The following is a 10193-nucleotide window of genomic DNA, read 5'->3' as shown; positions in this document are numbered from 1 at the left end:
TTTCCTTAGAGGAATAGTTGTTTTCCTCAAGGGAAATCAAATTTCCCTAAAGGAAAAAGATTTTTCCTCAAAGGGAAATTGTTTTTTCCTCAAAGGGAAATTGTTTTTTCCTCAAGGGAGATTGTTTTTTCAAGGGAAAAAGATTTCCTTCAAGACAACAAATTTCCTCTAATGAAATCATTGTTCTTCAAATTTCCTCTAAAGAAATTTCTGAACATCAAATTTCCCTTATTTGTTCTTGTTAAACATTTCTTCGCTATACCATGTATACAAACAGTATGAATATAATTATTACAAGACTGTATAGTTGATGCAAATGATATTCAAAACTTTCATAAATGTTTGACTCAACATTTTAATGACATTGAAAATTGATAAAGTCTGACTGTTTAGATCTAGGTATTGTTCATACTTTTTATAAAATTTAACTATGATTTATAAAAAAAAATTTGTAGCAAATGATTCTGTTTTCTTTGTAATTGTTTCAATGCAATACATTAATAAGCAACCAATTTGAATGTCATACCATTTGTGGTGTTCTAAAGAATTTGTTTATATATTTGCAGATTAAATAATAAAATATACACTTTTCGTGTTATTTTAAATTAAAATTTTCTTCTGTTTCAGCTTGTGTACAGTTTTCAATCCACTACGTAAGAATTCAGTGAATACATTATGCCATTCACTTAACATTTTCCTTCAATTCTAAGAGAAAACATTTTTGCAAATTGTTCTTCAATGATCTTCTTTCGTATATTTGATATGAGGGAGCGATGTAAATGAGTGGATAAAACTGGTGTTCCTTTGTTCTGCATTCTCCTTTCTTTCGAATAATATATATAATATGTTGTTGCTTTTATGCAATAGTGTTTTTGTGTATCTATGATAGAACTCCATTTTGTTTATTGGCACTATCATGTGATAATGATGAAATTTCCTGTTTCTTTTTTGCAGGAAAGCACACATTCCAGTTCAAATTAATCCAATTATGCACTTTGTAAATAAATTTCAACTTTAAGTTTCCTCTTCAGTAATGACCTATTGATCATGAAAACCAAGATGTCTGATCACCTATAAATACACAAAATAAACAAATAAAAAAAAATGTTATAAATGGAGAGAGAAACAGCAATAAATGTTTTTCATATGTATCTTTCTTTATTAAAATTCATTAAGTAAACTTGAACCTTGCGAAAAATAATTAGCTGTGATGTAAGACTAGAAAGTATAAAACGCAAAATAAAGTAGTCGCGAAAAATTAGTTGATTTACATTAGTCCAGTCTTTGTTTGCAGGAACTTTACATCATAGGTTGCCATATTCCTATTGTGCCTGTCCAAAGTTCAGAGCCTGTAGTTTTTGTAAGTTTAGTCTGACACTAAAATTTAGTGGTTGTTGTTGTTTCATACCGGTTATATTTATTTTTTGTAATTTATTTTGTAATAAACTAGGCAATTAGTTTTACAGTTTGGACATGTTGGATTGTTTCAATTTTTCATCTTTGGGTCTTTTATAGCTGCCTTCTTTTGACTATAGGGTATGGATTTTTTCATTATTGAAGGTCGTCACAGGCCTACAATTGCTTTCTTAAAGCCATGATAGTTTTCATATTTAATATACCACATCTTATAATTTTTATAGTAATCATGATTATCATCTTTCAAGTTCAACAACTTTAAAAAATAAATAAAAGTGGCCTTACCATTTAGGTTCAGTTTTCTTCTGCAAATTTTAAATTGCCTATCATTTCTGCTGTTTATAATTTCTCTGTATCTTCTATAGTTCTTGTCCTATACATAAAAGAGTAAAAGTTATTATTGAATGGCATCTTGCATCAATATTTTTTTTTGCTGTTTAATGTACATGATGTATATTAATGTGTGTTTAATAAGAAGAGTGCACACGCTGAAATGTCTCGCCTTCTTTTACTAATCATTGATAATATGTTGATAGTCCTAAGTATAAAGCTTTATCACAACTGTCACATAACCTTAACATTAACCAAGATAAATAAATAAAGACTAATGAACCATGAGAATGAGGTCAATGTCAGATGAACCATGCCAGGCAGACATATACAGCTAACAAGGCTTCAATGCAACAATTATAGTTGACCTATTACTTCTAGTTTAAGAAAAATAGACCAAATCACAAAAACACTGATCAATGAACCGTGAAAATGAGATCAAGGTCAAATAAAACCTGTGCCACTGACATATAGATCAAAAAATATTTCTATACACCAAATACAGTTGACCTATGGCTTATAGTATTTAATAGATAAAGACCAAAACTCAAAAACTTAATTTTGACCACTGAACCATGAAAATGAGGTCAAGGTCAGATGACATCATCCCACTAGACATGTACACCTTACAATCATTTCATACAACAAATATAGTAGACCTATTGTATAAAGTATGAGAAAAACAGACCAAAACACAAAAACTTAACTATAACCACTGAACCATGAAAATTGTCATAAATAGCATAGACATCTCTTAGTTTTGAGAACAACATGCGTTAATTGTGCAAGTATAATCATTGATAAATCATGCACAAGATTGACTTTTTTTAAAAAGGCTATTGGTACTTTACGGAACGGAACGGAACGGAACAGAATTTCATTTAAGGTATCCAAAGGGGGCATTTATCAAAATTTCGAAAAATCTTTAAAACAAAACGAACTTTAAAATTTCTGTGTTTTACGGTTTTCCATATACAAATAACACAAATGTATACTTAATCTCATCTTCACAGGTGAAATGTGTAATAATGTATAACATCGGGAAATATTCTGTAGATGAATATGTCGGATTGTCCTGATAAATTATCATGAAATTAACGCATTTGCAAGTCATGCATTATGATATCTAGACTGACCTCACGTCGTCCTTGATTAGAGACAGTGATCAAGTTGAATCTGATTTAAACTTTTTAATTTATTTTTCCGTTCCGTTCCGTTCCGCAAAGTACCAATTGCTCTGAGGAATTGGTATTTAACGGAAAAAACGGAAACAGACATCTTTAATGTAATTAAAGCAGTATGATAAAAAAAATTGTCTGACACCTCTTTTTGCATGAGTGGTATGTGTTTTAGATAGCATTTTCGACTTGATCAATAATAAAAAATTTAACATAAAGGCAGGTTACACAAAAAGTCTTTCTCCTTCCATCGGTAATTATATTTTAAAAAAAGAGGCCTTTAACAGGCCGTTCCGACGATGTTTAGAGACAGTGATCAAGTTGAATCTGATTTAAACTTTTTAATTTATTTTTCCGTTCCGTTCCGTTCCGCAAAGTACCAATTGCTCTGAGGAATTGGTATTTAACGGAAAAAACGGAAACAGACATCTTTAATGTAATTAAAGCAGTATGATAACAAAAATTGTCTGACACCTCTTTTTGCATGAGTGGTATGTGTTTTAGATAGCATTTTCGACTTGATCAATAATAAAAAATTTAACACAAAGGCAGGTTACACAAAAAGTCTTTCTCCTTCCATCGGTAATTATATTTTAAAAAAAGAGGCCTTCAACAGCCCGTTCCGACGATGATTAGAGACAGTGATCAAGTTGAATCTGATTTAAACTTTTTAATTTATTTTTCCGTTCCGTTCCGTTCCGCAAAGTACCAATTGCTCTGAGGAATTGGTATTTAACGGAAAAAACGGAAACAGACATCTTTAATGTAATTAAAGCAGTATGATAAAAAAAATTGTCTGACACCTCTTTTTGCATGAGTGGTATGTGTTTTAGATAGCATTTTCGACTTGATCAATAATAAAAAATTTAACACAAAGGCAGGTTACACAAAAAGTCTTTCTTCTTCCATCGGTAATTATATTTTAAAAAAAGAGGCCTTTAACAGGCCGTTCCGACGATGATTAGAGACAGTGATCAAGTTGAATCTGATTTAAACTTTTTAATTTATTGAACATAAACACATTTTCTTTGTTTTGGATACATTGATTAACATTTTGTTTTCATCACACCAATGAGAAATATTTTCTAACACAGTATTTAGTGTCTGGCTATACAACTTTTGTTTTTACCAGTAACAGAAATAGTACTATCATCAGCCAAAAGATCACTGTTATGATTTGGATTACACAAAGGCAAAAAATTAATGAATAATAAGAATAATATGGGACCTTAAACGAACCCTTGAGGTACACCTGTTTTTACTTTTAATACACCTGAAAAAGTATTTGAAATGTATACAACCTGCTGTCTATCAGTTAGATATGAAGTAAGCCAGTGCAGTGAAGAATAAGAAAATCTGTATTTTTGTAATTTCTGGAGGAGCAGTTTATGATGAAGAACATCAGAAGCTTTACAAAGATCCAGAAATACTGCTCCTATTAATTCGCCTTCATCAATTGCTTTTAACCATTTATCTAACAAAGTTGTCATGGCAGTTTGACAGGAATGGTTCGAACGAAAACCTGATTGCAGGACATACAACAGATTATATGTGTCCGTATAGTTCATTAAATAAGTTTTTACGTGTCTCTCAAGTATTTTAGATACTAATTGTAAAAATGCAATTGGTCTGTAATTAAATACATCATTTTTTAACATTTATTTTCAAAAACTGGTATGACTTTAGCTAGTTTGAATAATGATGGATAAACTGATTTTTTAATGCTTGAATTAAAAATTTGACATAAGGGAACTGAAATAAGATGAGAAGTAATTTTTAAAAACTTTGCACTGATATTATCAAGACTGCTTTTATTACATTACAGATGCCTGTTTCCGTTCGATTCCGTTAAATACCAATTCCTCAGAGCAATTGGTATTTTGCGGAACGGAACGGAAATCAGATTCAACTTGATCACTGTTTCTAATCATCTTCGGAAGGCCCCTTTTTTAATTTATAATTACCAATGGAAGTAGAAAGACCTTTTGTCTAACCTGTCTTTGTGTTATATTTTATACGTCCGTCAATTTTGACGGGACGTATTATGGTATACAAATGTCCAGTGTCCGTCCGTTCGTCCGTTTGTCCGTATGTCCGGTGTAAACATGTCACACCGTACCTTGAGAATGACTTATCCAAATTTCATGAAACTTATAATAGTTGTTTCTTATGATGGTAAAATGATCTGTATACTTTTTTGTGAAAATAAGAATACAACTTTTTGAGTTACGGCACTTTGTAACTAAAACAGGGGTGTGTTTTTTTCACATGTCGCACCGTATCTCAAAAACGATTCTTGATTATGGCTTAAAACGTTAAATACTTCTTAGTTATATTAATCTTAATATCTGTATACTTTTTGGTGATGATTCAAAATTTCATTTTTGAGTTATTGAGTATTTTGTAAAAAAAAAAGGGGGGGGGGGTTTACATGTCGCACCATATCTCAAAAACGATTTATGATTATTGCTTAAAACTTTACACACTTCTTTGTTATATTAATCTAAAGATCTGTATACTTTTTGGTGATGATTCATTTTTATATTTTCGAGTTATTGAGTTTTTTTGTAAAAAAAGAGTTTTTTTTTCACATGTTGCGCTGTATCTCTATTGCTTAAAACTTAACAGGCTAATGTTGCGTCGGGTTTCCAAATACATCTTGTACAATCTTCCTATTGAGCGGGAATAAGGAATGAGTCAGGATATACTAAGCATGACATCCTGTACAACCCTGTGTTATTCAAAAAAGATTTATGTTTTTTCACAAGACGACGGGCGTATCATGCGCTAATGGCGCAGCTGTTTATTTAAATATTGATCAAGTCGAAATGCTATCTAAAACACATAACACTCATGCAAAAAGAGGTGTCAGACAATTTTTTTTATCATACTGCTTTAATTACATTAAAGATGTCTGTTTCCGTTTTTTCCGTTAAATACCAATTCCTCAGAGCAATTGGTACTTTGCGGAACGGAACGGAACGGAAAAATAAATTAAAAAGTTTAAATCAGATTCAACTTGATCACTGTCTCTAATCATCGTCGGAACGGCCTGTTAAAGGCCTCTTTTTTTAAAATATAATTACCGATGGAAGGAGAAAGACTTTTTGTGTAACCTGCCTTTGTGTTAAATTTTTTATTATTGATCAAGTCGAAAATGCTATCTAAAACACATACCACTCATGCAAAAAGAGGTGTCAGACAATTTTTTTTATCATACTGCTTTAATTACATTAAAGATGTCTGTTTCCGTTTTTTCCGTTAAATACCAATTCCTCAGAGCAATTGGTACTTTGCGGAACGGAACGGAACGGAAAAATAAATTAAAAAGTTTAAATCAGATTCAACTTGATCACTGTCTCTAATCATCGTCGGAACGGGCTGTTGAAGGCCTCTTTTTTTAAAATATAATTACCGATGGAAGGAGAAAGACTTTTTGTGTAACCTGCCTTTGTGTTAAATTTTTTATTATTGATCAAGTCGAAAATGCTATCTAAAACACATACCACTCATGCAAAAAGAGGTGTCAGACAATTTTTGTTATCATACTGCTTTAATTACATTAAAGATGTCTGTTTCCGTTTTTTCCGTTAAATACCAATTCCTCAGAGCAATTGGTACTTTGCGGAACGGAACGGAACGGAAAAATAAATTAAAAAGTTTAAATCAGATTCAACTTGATCACTGTCTCTAATCATCGTCGGAACGGCCTGTTAAAGGCCTCTTTTTTTAAAATATAATTACCGATGGAAGGAGAAAGACTTTTTGTGTAACCTGCCTTTGTGTTAATTTTTTTATTATTGATCAAGTCGAAAATGCTATCGAAAACACATACCACTCATGCAAAAAGAGGTGTCAGACAATTTTTTTTATCATACTGCTTTAATTACATTAAAGATGTCTGTTTCCGTTTTTTCCGTTAAATACCAATTCCTCAGAGCAATTGGTACTTTGCGGAACGGAACGGAACGGAAAAATAAATTAAAAAGTTAACATCAGATTCAACTTGATCACGGTCTCTAATCATCGTCGGAACGGGCTGTTGAAGGCCCCTTTTTTAAAATATAATTACCGTCGGAAGGAGAAAGACTTTTTGGGTAACCTGCCTTTTTGTTAAATTTTTTATTATTGATCAAGTCGAAAATGCTATCTAAAACACATACCACTCATGCAAAAAGAGGTGTCAGACAATTTTTGTTATCATACTGCTTTAATTACATTAAAGATGTCTGTTTCCGTTTTTTCCGTTAAATACCAATTCCTCAGAGCAATTGGTACTTTGTGGAACGGAACGGAACGGAAAAATAAATTAAAAAGTTTAAATCAGATTCAACTTGATCACTGTCTCTAATCATCGTCGGAACGACCTGTTAAAGGCCTCTTTTTTTAAAATATAATTACCGATGGAAGGAGAAAGACTTTTTGTGTAACCTGCCTTTGTGTTAATTTTTTTTATTATTGATCAAGTCGAAAATGCTATCGAAAACACATACCACTCATGCAAAAAGAGGTGTCAGACAATTTTTTTTATCATACTGCTTTAATTACATTAAAGATGTCTGTTTCCGTTTTTTCCGTTAAATACCAATTCCTCAGAGCAATTGGTACTTTGCGGAACGGAACGGAACGGAAAAATAAATTAAAAAGTTAACATCAGATTCAACTTGATCACGGTCTCTAATCATCGTCGGAACGGGCTGTTGAAGGCCCCTTTTTTAAAATATAATTACCGTCGGAAGGAGAAAGACTTTTTGGGTAACCTGCCTTTTTGTTAAATTTTTTATTATTGATCAAGTCGAAAATGCTATCTAAAACACATACCACTCATGCAAAAAGAGGTGTCAGACAATTTTTTTTATCATACTGCTTTAATTACATTAAAGATGTCTGTTTCCGTTTTTTCCGTTAAATACCAATCCCTCAGAGCAATTGGTACTTTGCGGAACGGAACGGAACGGAAAAATAAATCAAAAAGTTTAAATCAGATTCAACTTGATCACTGTCTCTAATCAAGGACGACGTGAGGTCAGTCTAGATATCATAATGCATGACTTGCAAATGCGTTAATTTCATGATAATTTATCAGGACAACCCGACATATTCATCTACAGAATATTTCCCGATGTTATACATTATTACACATTTCACCTGTGAAGATGAGATTAAGTATACATTTGTGTTATTTGTATATGGAAAACCGTAAAACACAGAAATTTTAAAGTTTGTTTTGTTTTAAAGATTTTTCGAAATTTTGATAAATGCCCCCTTTGGATACCTTAAATGAAATTCCGTTCCGTTCCGTAAAGTACCAATAGCCTTTAAAAAGCCTATATTGAAATTTTCTGAAAATATTGCATGCATTTATTAATATGACCAATTTCAAGAAATGCGCAAAGATGTGAGATGATTTATATAATTGTAATTTCAGGAATTTACAGTAAATTCATCCCCACTGCATTTTGCACTTTTCCCACGTCAGGAGCCAGAAGTTATGGCCTTTGTGACCTTTGTATGATTTTATTTTAGTTTCTTTTTTAATATCAAAGAGTTTAATATGACGTCCATTATCACTCAACTAGTATACATTTTTGTTTAATGGCAAGCTAAAGCATGCCTCACAGGCAGGGATCCAGGAGGGTCTGAGGGTTGGACATGTTGGAACCCCCCTTTCTACATTGTTCTTTATTGGACCATCAATGCATTTGAATTTTAAAATTAACACCATTCGAACGTAAATATATTTCAAAATTAAGATGCTGAAATGTAAAATCCCAGTAGAGCTGGGAAGATGGTATAAGTCATTCCAAAAGAAGAAAGGACATGCAATCTGTGTTTAACTGCAATTGGCAATGAATTCCATTATTTATTTGAATGCAATTCTTTATTAGTTAAAAAATATCAGAAATCAGCATATTCCAGAGTACTATGTGAAATATCAGAATTAAGCAAAAATGAAAGGACTAACTGTCATTGACAAATATTAACTTATTATTTATATTGTATTTTGTAATTTACCTCTTGTTTCACATGTCAATGTGACGGAGTGTTTTTCAAATAAAGCATATTGTATTGTATTGTATTGAATGGGGACATGTAGTTGGACCCCCCCCCCCATTTGTCTTTGGTTAGGAACCCCTCCTCGGGTTGTGGGATTTTCTCGTTGCATTGAAGACCCATTGGTGCCCTTTGGCTTCTATCTGCTCTTTGGTCTTTTGATACATTCCCCATTTACATTTCGATTTTATATTCAGTTCTATTATAAATGTTAGACTTCTTGTTGATTTGGTTTCACATTTCGGCTTCGTCAGAGGAAAGCGTTCCAGAAATAAAATAGCCTTGCAAGACGTCATAATTATTTGGACTAGATTTTCACCACCATCAACATTGTAAAGCTTGTCTCACTGTGGAACAAATGGGTTTGGCGCGTTTACAAAAATATAATTGTCTGTGCTGACAGGGGAGTGTGTGTGCATACCATTATTTAAATTTTCTAAACCTTCTTTTTCAATATTTTGTGCATTTCTTGGTAATATACTGTCAGACCCACAGGGGCTCGGTTAGCAGATTAAAATTTTGTAAATCAATGTTTTTAATTTATTTTTTATTATTTCCTGTCTATTTGCATTACTATATTAACGTATTTAACGTTGCCATCACTATTTCTTTGTTTTCTGGCAATGTCCAGTTTACTATCCATATCCATATACTTAAAAAACCTAAAGGGATCTAAGTCGCCATCTTGAATTGCCTTCCCTACTTTAGATAAAAAATAATTAAAAATATTAATAAATTACTATATACCTTACAACAGCCCTCATTTTATTCCGAAATTATTCTTCTATCACATGCATATTTTGATTTGTGGATTAACAGAACCCTTACGCAGTTTCAGTTGCATTCGTGTCAGAATATTCAAATTTCCCGGCGAAAGCAACGTATCCTTCGGAAACTTCCAGGTTGATGCGTTTACTACAACGATAAATCCTTATAAACAGACGAGTGCTGTCCCCTAACTTCATACCTACGCCACACCAAGATATCCTTCATATAAATTAAATATCAAACAAAAATGTCTTTGAACAGTTAGTGCATGTATTGTTTCAATATCAGATTATCCTCCTATCCTTCCGCCCATTGAAGATCATTGAAAATATCAAATGATTGTCCCAAACTATCGGGTTGTATTTCTGAGATCTTCTGACATCGTCCTGATATTTTTTCAAATCATAGATTTATGCAGTACAACACTTATATAATCAGAGGAGTATG

The 10193-nt window shown here is 32.1% G+C and overlaps 1 long non-coding RNA gene across 1 annotated transcript; it reads right to left on the bottom strand.

Annotated features, from left to right (window-relative positions):
* Positions 1-330: 330 nt before the first annotated feature.
* On the bottom strand, positions 331-9467 carry LOC143043315 (uncharacterized). The gene is made up of 3 exons (XR_012968306.1): positions 9400-9467; positions 1702-1789; positions 331-1071 (listed from the first exon to the last, which is right to left on the bottom strand). It is a non-coding gene; the product is annotated as an uncharacterized LOC143043315 (long non-coding RNA).
* Between the last annotated feature and the right edge of the window lie 726 nt (positions 9468-10193).

This window comes from Mytilus galloprovincialis, chromosome 8 (genome assembly GCF_965363235.1).
Source record: "Mytilus galloprovincialis chromosome 8, xbMytGall1.hap1.1, whole genome shotgun sequence".
Taxonomy (NCBI): domain Eukaryota; kingdom Metazoa; phylum Mollusca; class Bivalvia; order Mytilida; family Mytilidae; genus Mytilus; species Mytilus galloprovincialis.
This window is presented reverse-complemented; position numbering and strand designations above follow the sequence as displayed.